This window comes from Equus przewalskii, chromosome 17, assembly GCF_037783145.1.
Source record: "Equus przewalskii isolate Varuska chromosome 17, EquPr2, whole genome shotgun sequence".
Taxonomy (NCBI): domain Eukaryota; kingdom Metazoa; phylum Chordata; class Mammalia; order Perissodactyla; family Equidae; genus Equus; species Equus przewalskii.
The window spans coordinates 40,852,250-40,864,558 of record NC_091847.1 but is presented as its reverse complement, the minus strand read 5'-3'; the positions used below and the strand labels follow the sequence as shown (position 1 = coordinate 40,864,558).

At 37.3% G+C, this 12,309-nt stretch overlaps 1 long non-coding RNA gene across 4 annotated transcripts in view; it reads right to left on the bottom strand.

Moving 5' to 3' along the window:
- Window positions 1–12,309, bottom strand: part of LOC139076797 (uncharacterized) — a 136,012-nt gene that overhangs the window by 46,576 nt on the left and 77,127 nt on the right. The window lies entirely within an intron of this gene.

Genomic DNA, 12,309 nt, shown 5'->3' with positions numbered 1-12,309 from the left:
GCAGGTCAAAGTCTAAAAACCAAGTCTACAGGCAGCTCAGAGTACTCTTCCTGCAGAAGAGAATTTTCCAAGGTGCTGCTGAGCCATTCAAACAAGCCCATACCTTCCCACTGCCCTAGTCTGACAGTTGAAATGTTAGTAGACACCGGAGCAGGGGACAGACTTCTCCAAATTTCCGGGAAGCCATCTCGCTCTGTGATCACTTGTGGATCCCTCACAAACCACACAGACAGGGAAGATAGCAGGACTCCAAACTGCAGACAGCAGGCCTGCCAAACCCTATGGGTATGGATGAAAAGTAAGGAGCCACTCTATCAAGCGACACTGTTACTTCATGGTCAACCTCCTGTCTCTCACACATACCGTGCTTGAGGGCAGATGTCCAGGGAGTGTTCTGGGGAAAACAGGGCACACGTGCCAGCATTTTTGCCCTTCCTTTTCCTCCTCCATCTCTTTCTCCACTACCACCTCCCTTACTCTGCATCCCCCCAACATACACACCCAGTAAAGCACATAAAACCAGTGCAAAATGTTGAAGGAAATTGTGTGTGTCTGTGTCTGTGTATTGCAGCATATGATATATACTTGTAGGGGGTCCTAATCAAACTTTTAGAGCACACATAATCACAACAGTTCAGGATGTTTGAAGGTCATGAGAACAATATTGGAAAATAAGGGTGGGACCAAAGAAATGCACTAGTTAAATATCTCCAAATCGTGGTAGCTGGAAAATTATTTTTGGAATGTCTGGAGCCTGACTCTAAGATGCCGTAAATTATATGATGCATTGTAGATTTAATAGTAGTTTTTCAGGAGGAAGAAGGTCCACGAATGAATGGTGCAAATACAGTTTTAACAACTGGAAAAGCATCCGTATATCCATATAGTCATGGACAAACTCTTCTTCAGTGGAATGAGCAAAGTTTGAGTCAAAGATTGTTCATCAACGTTGTCTAAAGAGTCTTTGGATTGACTTTCAGCCCCTGAGAGACATGCCCGGCCTTATGGTGACAAGCTGTTTTTCATAACCAGTGCTCATCATTTTGGTTTCCTTAGCTCTTGAAAATTGACAGTATAATTCTGAGGGATATTGAAAAATATGAGAATTTCTTCTGCATTTCCTATTTGGTTAAACTAATAGTTTCATATTTTTCCTCCATTAAATTACATATCACTGGAAGTTAAACAGCTTTTCTTGAAAGTCAGCCCAAAGATTTGACAGATATGTTACTCATAGAAGCTGAGCCTCTTTGTGGCCCATCTTGGCATCATGTCACCTTGAAGAGGAAAACCAATCTTGATGTCCAGAATTAATCGAAAAGCAATTTAAATCTTTAGCGCAGTCTTTCAAAAATGCCAGAAAAGAATTTTATTTATATCACATAGAAAAACATATTTGAATGCTCTTTCTCCATCTTTGTCTCTCACTCCTTCCCCCTGCTTTGCCTCTCTGCCAAGCAGAAAAAAAAAAAATCTCCCTAAAACTCTCTCTGAAGCCCATCACCTACTGCCTCTTCTCCTCTCTCTTCTCTCCTGCTTTCTGGATCTTTCTGTCTTCCATTAGAAACTCTCTGCCTTTCCCAGGGTGAATTAGCCAAGCCAACTGTCTTCCCCTCATCTACGACCCAACTGCTACCACAAAGCCCAGAAACTAAGGGAATTAAAAGCCTTCTCCATGGCAGGAAGGGAGATCAGAGGCTTATATTGTCTTATCAAAGGTAGATATTCAGAGCTTGAGTAATGATTCTTCAGATACATGAATTGAGGATCCCCAAGCTCTCCTAGCTTTGAAACATCTTGTTTATGCAGGATTTGGCAATTTCTTGTGCCTTAAATTGAATTGCCTGGCAGATGTCAGTCAATCTTCTGTGTACAAAATAACATGTAGCCAAGTGTAGTCATTTTGAGAGCATTTGAAGCAAAAAATCAATAAATCCAAGTTTAATTAAAGGTCAATATTAATTACCCAATGGCTAATTTTGTACATTTATATATTTTCAAATAATAACAACTACATCAAAACTTAGTGATCTGCATGCACCTGGCAATTTTCTCTTGTTGTTGGTTGTAAGAAGCATCTTAATTTCATATGGTTAGTTAGTTGAGGAAATGTGGTATTTGGAGTACCGAAGGACTTCTGTGAGTTATTTATAATATTAAGAGAAAGTTGGTTATTAAGGGACTGAATCCATTCTATTTTCCAAATTTCACCTAAAAATTGTAAGATAAGATATTTCTAAGGAGGTTCGTAGAGCATCTAATCCTAAACAACTTTGTGTTTTTCTCTCCCTTTTTTTTTTGGTGAGGAAGATTGTCCCTGAGCTAACATCTGTACCAATATTCCTCTATTTTGTATGTGGGATGCTGCCACAGCATGGCTTGATGAGTGATGTGTATGTCCATGCCTGGGATCTGAACCTGCAGACCAGGGCTGCCAAAGCAGAACACGTGAACTTAACCGCTATACCACCAGGCCAGCTCCTGTTTTTCTCCCATTTTAAAAATTAAGGTATAATGTACATACAGTATTATTCACCCATTTACTGTACAGTTCTGAAATTTTTGACAAACACATACAGTCACATCACCACCACCTCAAGCAAAATGTGAAACAGCCTCTATAATTTTGCCTTTTCAAGACGGTCGTATAAATGGAATAACACACTATGTAGCCTTTTAAGTTTGGCTCTCTTCACTTATCATCAGATGTTTAAAATTCATCCACAAGGTTGACTGTATCAGCAACTCATTCCTTTTTATTACTGAATAGTATTCCATTGTAATGCACCACGGTTTCTTTCTCAGTTCCCTAGTTGGGGGATATTTGGGTTGAGCAACTTTGTGTTGTGTGTTCTTCGAGGAGAGAAGTCCACGTAAACTAGACCATCAATTTCAGATCCTAGTTCTCAGCTCAAATGTCCCCATATATATTATAGCTGATCTAATAAAGTTCTAAATAACTGTCTTTCCACAGTTCTCATTTGCTAGCTAGCTTTTACTGACCATTACACTTGTAGGGTTGTGAAGTAGAACAAAGTCAATAGAGGAAAGGACAGAATTTAGAATTTTAATGACCTGACTTCAAATTTAATACTGAGCAGGTTATTTAATCTCTCTCTCAGTTTCCTGATTGTAAAAAGAGGATAAGCACATCCATTCACAGTCTCGCGAGGATGAAATGAGGTAATACAGCTGAAGGAATCAAGCGGAGTTCTGGAACATAGGCAATCATAACATTAGCTTCCATTCACACCTCAATCTGATTAGGTTGTTATTTTGAGACATTTATATATGGATTTAAAATTTTTTTTCATTTGGATTTTTTTTCCTTCTTTGTCAGTTTCTCTTTCCCTTCCTCTCTTTCAAGCAGGGAGCTGGCTGTAAGGGAGATAAGTGGTAGAGCAAAACCTTAAAGCTCCCTATAAGTCTTTCTCACATTTGTTTCACTAAAGGCCACAGACTGTGTTGGAAGAAAAGTAGATAAAGATCTCCCCTCTGTTAGATAGAAGTTCTTCCCGGAGGTGGGAAATGGCGGGAGGAGTGAAGGATAGTGCAGAGGAGGCTGGGGTGAGAGAGAGAAGCACATCCCAACGAGATCACCAGGATGGTAGCAAAACCCCATAGAGGAAGACCCCAGAGAGGAAAGGGAGCAGGCCACACATCTAGCAAAATGGGACTTTAGGGAACCTAACCAAAAAATTCCTGTGCTCCAAGCATGAGATGGGGGCCATCTGGACCTGAGGAGGCTGTGCAGACAGAGATGAGGGAGATCTCAGAAGCATCCCGTGGATATGAATGACTGGGACAAGAGAAACTGTACCCTCCCCCACAAATCTGAATACTGTGTAAGTTCTCAGAAACTTCATGTAACCCCAGGAACTGAGTGTCGAGGGGGATCTCAACAAAGATCTAGATTTTTTTTCCCCATTTTCTGCCAATCTAATAGAGAAGATGCATAGAGTTACAAGTTGAGTAAGAGACAATAAAAAAAATTTTATGCCTTGCACGCCTGAGCTCATAAACCCGTAGTTGTAATTCAAAGATAGAACACAGACATGATTTTCCCCCTTATGTTGTTTCACGCATTTATCGAACTATATAAATGAGGAGACAAAGGGGCTATGAGGTGCATTGGTACCATCATCAGGTAAGGTGGTCATAATCAAAGCTTATTTCTATTAGAAATGATGAAATCCTTATAATCTTAAATTAGCATCTCCAGTAGTCATTTCTTTATGAAAATGCATTACCAAATTATACTACCTTAATCTCTGGAAAAGGAGCACAATGAGGAAATGTTACATTTTTTTATAACAATCTCCATGTAGCTCAGGCAAACACATCGAATGTAAGATGTTTTACCATGCATATAATTAATTTCTTCCCCAAATATTTTCTGTCATTTTTGCTCACTATTTACTCATTCATTCATTTGTTCATTCATTCCCTCACCAAGTGCCTCGCAGGTTCCAGACACTATGGTCAACACATTAACGTCATCTGGACATGTGCAAAGTCTTTAACTACTCTAATCTGACCCCTTCCTTTATTCTTGACATGTATCTGACCTCCATTTTCTGAGGATGAAAATCAGGCGCAGGGAACACGCCTAAGTCCCTGACAGAGTTCAAGGGTTCAGACTCCTTTCATTAGGAGAAAAGAATTCTAAATGGTGGGAGCCCCACTGTTAACCTACAGTGAATTCCCAGAATCCTACTAAAGGCACTTTAAAAAATAGAGTTTCTGCAATAATGGAAAGATATACTAACACTGTCATTCCACTTATGCTCTGAGGAGCCACTGTAATAGCACAGGCTGACAAGTCTGTTTGGGTAAATTAAGAACTACCCTGAAATAAAACTGACAATTCAAATATTTGAAAAGAAAAATGTTGCAAATATTTGGTGATTGTTTTCTCTAAATTAAAGCCCTTTTTTATTTTCTGGTGTTAAGGAGGATTAGAATAAGAAATTAAAAATATCTAAACAAGAGTGCTTGTTTTGAACCTCAAAATATATTTAAGAAGACATCTGAGGTTTTTCACAATTAGAATCTTCATTTTTTAAATTTTGGATTTTTAAAAACTAAATCAAACTGGCTCTGAAGTTCTTAGGCTCGTTTTAATAACATTACCCAGGAAGGCAAGTCTGAAATGTCAGTTGGGCATTGTCGAGTAGTAGTCGTTTATCCAAGTAAATTCTCCCAGCTGGAAGATAACGTACCCAGAAACAAAGAGAATGCTAGTTTCACAAAAAGCAATCTAAATAGGAATTGGCAAACACAATTTGGAAATTTTAATTCAAGATTAAAAATTGCAAGATCTGAAAATTAATGCAAAAATGTTGAAAAAGAGATTAGACACGTGCACATGAAGCACACCTTAAGGTTGGGACATCTTATTTATTATAGGAGCCCCTCCCACCCCACCCAACTCCTAGCACAGAAAGCAATTTCCCTCTCCTGTTCATGACCACTCACAAGCATCAATGTAAGTAGCCGCTGGGATGGATCTCACTGGTAAAACAATCACAGAAACAACATACGTAACTTACTCCATTCTGCCAAAAGCACAAGGATATATGGAAACTTAGCCATGTAGCTCTTGGTCCCAGATTCCTCATCTGTGAATTTAAAGTGTTGAACTTGATTTTATCTAAACTCTATGCTTATACTCAGTCCAAATCATTGCTATGTTAGGACATAATCATCACATATGATGAAGTAATCTTTTCTGGATTTAAGAAAAGTTTCCTGAAACTCAGGATTCTTCTGTTTAGTAGTTTTATCTTCCTGGACTCTCCTGGACCCTTAGCCACATAATCATGTCTCAATCCATGATGTTCAATATTAAACAAGTGTTCCTGAAATAAGTGACTTTAAGAAATGAATATTGTGACTCTGAGAAAATCCAAGGAAACTGTTTATAAAAATGTTCTGTTACAGTTTAATGATTACATGTATTTCAGGAAGAAAAGGACTTTGAATTCATTGGGGAAAAGGTCAGAAAAATAGATATAGATAGAAATATATAAATAGAAAGTTACAGATATATTGATAGTACCCATATAGTCACGTTAAAAACATATAGATTATATGCTGTCTATAATAAACCCACTTTAAATATAAAGACTTAGGTTAAAAGTAAAAAGATGGAGAAAGATATAGCATGTAAACACTAATCTAAAGAAAACTGGAATAGCTATATTAATTTCAGTCAAAGTAGATTTCAGAACAAAGGAGACTATCAAGATAAAGTGGGGCAGTACATAAGATAAAGGAACCAATTCTAGAAGACATGAAAATCTTGAGTCCTAAAACTGACTTTTATGAAACATGAAGCAAAAGCCTGATATATTTGAAAGGAGAAACAGACAAATCCACAATTATTGTTTGAGACTCAACACTCCTCTCTTGGAAATTGATAGAACAAGTAGGCAGAAAATCAGTAAGGATATACCAGACTTGAACAGCATAATCAACCAATTTGATTTAATTGATATTTATAGAACGTTTCACCTGACAACAACATACATATTCTACTCAAGTTCACATGGAATACTCACTAAAATACATCATATTCTGGATTATAACAAAACATTAATGAATTTAAGATAATAGAAATCATATAAAGTACATTCTTAGACAAGAATAAAACTAAACTAGAAAATGGTACTAGAAAGATATCTAGAAAATTACTAAATATTTGCAAATTAAAGAACATCTCTAAATACCACATGCGTCAAAGAAAAACCTCAAGGAAAATTTAAAAGTATTTTGAACTAAGTGAAAATGTAAATATCAAAATTTGTGGGATGCAGCTAAGCAGTGCTTAGAGGGAAATCTGTAGCATTTAATGCATATATCAGCAAGCAAAAATATATAAGATAACTAACCTAAGCTTTCAACTTAAGAAACTAAATGGAAGAGCAAATTAAACCTAAAGCAAGCAGAAAGAAAAATATAATAAATATTAGAGCATAAATCAATGAGATTTTCCCTAACATCAGGTGAAAGTCAAGGGTGTCTACTCTTGCCATTTCTACTCAACTTTGTACTGGAGGAAGAGCCAGGACAATTAGGCAAGAAAAGGAAACAAAAGATATCTAGATTGGAAGGGAAGAAATAAAACTATACCTATTTGCAGATGACATGATCTTGTATAAAGAAACTCCTAAGGAATCCACTAAAAAACCATTAAAACTGGGGGCTGGCCCACTGGTGCAGTGGTTAAGTTCACACGTTCCGCTTCTTGGTGGCCTGGGGTTTGCTGGTTCAGATCCCAGGTGCGGACATGGCACTGCTTGGCAAACGTCATGCTGTGGTAGGCATCTCACATATAAAGTAGAGGACGATGGGCATAGATGTTAGCTCAGGGCCAGTCTTCCTCAGCAAGAAGAGGAGAATTGGGAGTAGTTAGTTCAGGGCTAATCTTCCTCAAAAAAAAACCACATTAAAACTAAAAAACATGTTCATCGAGGTTGCAGGCCATAAGATCAGTATACAAAAATCAACTGTATTTCTGTGCACTAGAAAATGAAATGAAAAATCCAAAAATGAAATGAAGAAAACAATTGCATTTATAACGACCTCAAAAAAAGTAAAATACTTAGGAATAAATTTAACAAAGAAATTTAAAACTTATACTCTGAAAACTACAAAACATTGTTGAGAGATGTTAGAGAAGAACTAAATAAATAGAAGGACATCTCAAGTTCATGGATTGGAAGAGTTAATATTGTGAAGATGGCAATAATTCCCAAATAGATCTATAGATTCAATGCAATCTGTATCAAAATTCTAGCTGGGTTTTTGCAGATATTGACAGGCTGATCTTAAAATTGATATGGAAACTCAAGGGACCTGGAATAGCTAAAACGATCTAGAAAAGAAGAACAAATTTGGAGAACCCAGATTTCACAACTTCACATTTTAATGCACAGCTACAATAATCAAGACTGTGCAGCACTAGCACAAGGATAGTAAATTGAATTTCAACAGGGATGCGAAGACAATTCAATGGTGAAAGAAAAGTCTTTTCAACAAATGATACTGGTACAACTGGGAAGCCACCTACAAAAGAATCAAGATGATCCCCTTCCTCACACCATACACAAAAATTAATTCAAAATGGACCATATACCTAAATGTACAAGCTAAAACTGTAAAATTCTTAAGCAAAATATGGGAGAAAATCTTCATGACTGTGAGTTAGGCAAAGCTTTCTTAGATATGACACTAAAAGTACAAGAAACAAAAGAAAAAATGATAAACTGGACTTTATCAAAATTAAAAACTCTTGCACATGAAACTACACCATTAATAAAATGAAATGACAACCCATAGAATGGGAGAAGATAACCGGAAACCATATATCCGATAAGAATCTCGTATGAAGAATATATAAAGAACACTTACAACTCAATCATAAAAGACAAATAACCCAATTAAAAACTGGGCAAAGGACTTGAATAGACTGTTCCCCAAAGAAGATATACAAATGGCCCAACAAGCACATGAAAAGATGTTCAACATCATTGGTCGTTAAGGAAATGCAAATTAAACCAGAATGAGACACCTTTTCACAACAACTAGGATGGCTTTAACCAAATTGAATGAAGTACGGAAACCTGCTATGACTTGGATGAACCTTGAAAACTTTATGCTAAGTAAAAGGAGGCAGACAACAAAAGTCACATATTGAATGATTCCTTTTCTGTAACATATTCGGGCAAACCCACAGAGACAGAAAGCAGATGAGATGAGATGGGGATGAGAGGAAGAGGAAATGGGGAGTGATTTCTTAGTGAGTATGGGGTGTTTTACGGCTTGAGGAAAAAGTTTTGAAACTAGAGATAGCCGGTGGTCACACAACACTGTAAATATATTAAATACCACTGAATTGTATCATAAAAATGATTAGTTGTATGTTATGTGAATTTCACCTCAATTTTTAAAAATAACACAAGTTGTGGACAAACACATATAGAATGAAATCATAGAGCACTAAAACAAGTATACAACAGTATACATTAGGAATACATGTATATTTGGTAAAAGGATAAATATATGAGAAAGAAAAACTACAAAATGAGGATAGTGTTATCTGGAGGTGAGGAGAAGGAATGTGCTCAGGTGCTGATGCACAGGGTCTTTGTAATATTTTATTTCTTAAACTGGGTAGAGAGTATATGGGTGTTTGTTGCATTATTCTTAATATCTTACTGTAAGTCTGAAATATTTCAAAATGAATATAACTTAAGTAAATCAACTTTTTAATTTAAGTGCAATATAGGCCAAAAAATATATTAGTCTAAAGTTTGATGAATTTTCACAAACTCAATACAACTGTATAACCAGCACCTGGACCAAGAAACATAATACATCCAGCATCCCGGCCCCTTGCAAGGGGTCAGCATTGTACTGACTTCCAACACCACAAAATGAGTATATTTTTAACAATGAACACCCGATGGTGTGAAAAGGGGGTGGAGATTTGGGATGGAAAATTTCTACTTTTAATTTACCCCCTCCTGTTTTTTTTTAATTTTTGCCTTTATCCATTTTTTTCATGACTCTATAAGGAGAAACCTCAATACCTTGGCTTGAGGATTTTTTACCTGTTGATTTTTACCTCTATTTCACTCCTGCTTCCCATTGTCCTGGCTGCACTCTAAAGTTTGTCATCACAGGAAATTATACTCTTTGAAATTCGAAGTGCCTACATTCCAGTGTCTCATCATGACCGATGCTTACTCCATTGGTACCTCCATCTCCTGGGCCTCTAATCCCTACTACTTCCAGTCCACCAATGCCTCTCCTGTACGCATACACACAAAGGAATGATGCTAGTTGTTATTTCGCTAGTGACAGATGAATGAATAGACCAAAGGAAGAGACAAATATGACTAATATTCTGATACAAGCATGCCAGTTAGTGACAAAGGGAGGGTTTCTGGAGCAAATCCCATCCCTTGGGGATGGAATGTACTTAACTCTCTCTCCAAAATCAACATAACCTGATCAAGGAAAAATAATAGGTGATGCCTTAAGAAACCTCCTAGTAGCTGATGGCCTTGCCAATCACTTCAAATAAAATCATCGTGCCACATTCTGGGATCTAAAGCATTTCCTTTCTTCTAACGCTGTCTCCTTTTCTCCCTCATCCTTTCTGGAGAGCCCCTCTCTTTCAGAGTTCCCCCTGTCTCTTCTTCATCCTGGTTGGGAATGCATGCTGGTCCCTCTGGGTGATATGTTGTTTTAGCACTTCTCAATTCTCCACATTTTCTTTTCTTTGTAGAACCTGCTGGTGTAACTTCCCCATGCCTGCTCTCTAGATAGCAGATGATTATCGGCAGTGAAAACCTGCCCCAACGTGATAAATACCATTTTTGTCTGCTGGGCAGTGGGTTACGCGCAGGGAAAGCTGCTGAAAGGCGTGTATTCCACAGGTTGGTAGTTTAACCAACAACGATGAGAGAGCAAAACATAATACAAATTGGATAAATGCATTCGGAGAGAGAGAAGAGACTCAGTGTGTGATAAATTGTAAAAGATACTGGTTTTGAAAAAATAAACCGAGTTTAATGGAGATAATAAACTGCTTAGACTTGGTAACTGCCATCTCTTAAAAAACACATAAAAACATTTCTTGAACATCCTGCTAAAAAGCTTATAACAAAATTATTTTGTTGATCATTGCAGGACCTAAACAAAAATTGGCATAGAAAGTCTTAACCTAAAAAATTCTATTCAAATAAGTCAAACAGAGAAAGACAAATATTGTGTGATCTCACTTATATGTGGAAACTAAAAAAACTGAACTCAAAAACATGGAGTAGATGGGGCTGGGGAGGAGGGGTGAAAGCGATCAGCTGGGGACCTACTGTACAGCATGGTGACTATAGTTAACAGTACCGTATTGTATACTTGAAAGCTGCTAAGACAGTAGATCTCACCACAAGAAAAAAGTTCTCATCACAAAACAAAGGTAGCTATGTAAGGTTATGGATGTGTAATCTAAGCTTTGTTGTGATCATTTCACAAAATATATGTTTGTCAAATCACCATACTGTGCACCTTAAACTTAACGTTATATGTCAATTATAGCTCAATAAAGCTGGAGATGGGGGGAGATCCTGTTCTCAGAACCATTTTTTCTGTCACTTGTGCCTGTACAAATTGGTGCCCTTTCTGCAGGACCTTGGGTCTATTCAGAGCCACATCGCTGTGTAGATGTTTTGAAGTAGGAGGTAGGAGTGGTTTTCTGACATTCTGCTGTTGTCCTTGTCTGCATGTCTACAATGAATTTAGAAAACTTCCGGATCAAATGGTACCCAACTCCTGGATACCAATTTGGATACACTGAAGGAAGGCTTGGAGGATAGACCCAAAGATGCGGAGCAGGAACCGGGGTAGGAGCAGGCTGAGTAAGTATCTTAGGTCTCCTCTTGGTAGAAGGACCTCAGACTCTCCCAGACCACCCAGAGCTGCAAAGCTCTTCACACCTCACCCCTAACCTAGGTCTGAACTATCAGACAGGGCAAGGGTCGCGGCTTCCCAGTCACACTCACATTCTTTGATTTGCAGCATTACTCACAGTCTCCATGTTGTCATTCAATTCAGAGAAAGCCTTTCAACAAGGCCACAAAGGTCATGGAGATGACTTGAAGCTCTGGGGAAGGCGGAGTTTCTATTTCCTGACTTAACATCTGCCACTCAGTTTGAGGTTCCCTTTCTTCCTCTGAGCTTTAAAGAAGAAACATTATTGAATAGCCCAGGGCTAAGGGTAGTGAAAAATCTCATTACATCTTCTCTGCTATCTCTTCTCAGAATGCATTTCCTAGTCAATATTCTTGCAACAAATCATTTTTAATTTGAAAGTCACACTCCACCATAAAATGTACACAAATATTAGGAGGCTAGGCAGGAAATTGCTATGCTAAGCATATTGTAAATACAAGAACTGTTTCCTTAATGCAAGAGGAATAAATTATCAATTTATCTTCTCATGGCTGTCTCATCTGGTTATAAATGATAGTAGAGCTTTAACTAAATATAAATATTGAAGTTCATTAAACAACTAAGATTTCATCCAAAAATGAAAACAAAACAATGGAAAGCTGGGTCTTCTGTCACATCTCAGTAAATATAAATAGGGTACAAATTGGTTTAAACTAAACAAAATGATATTTAAATGCTGCTTGAAAGTTGATTTAAGAAAATAAAGTAAACCTAATGACTTGAATAAAGATGAAAATGACCTTTGATTTTTCCTACCTTATTACAATTAGGAATAAAAATAATTATTTC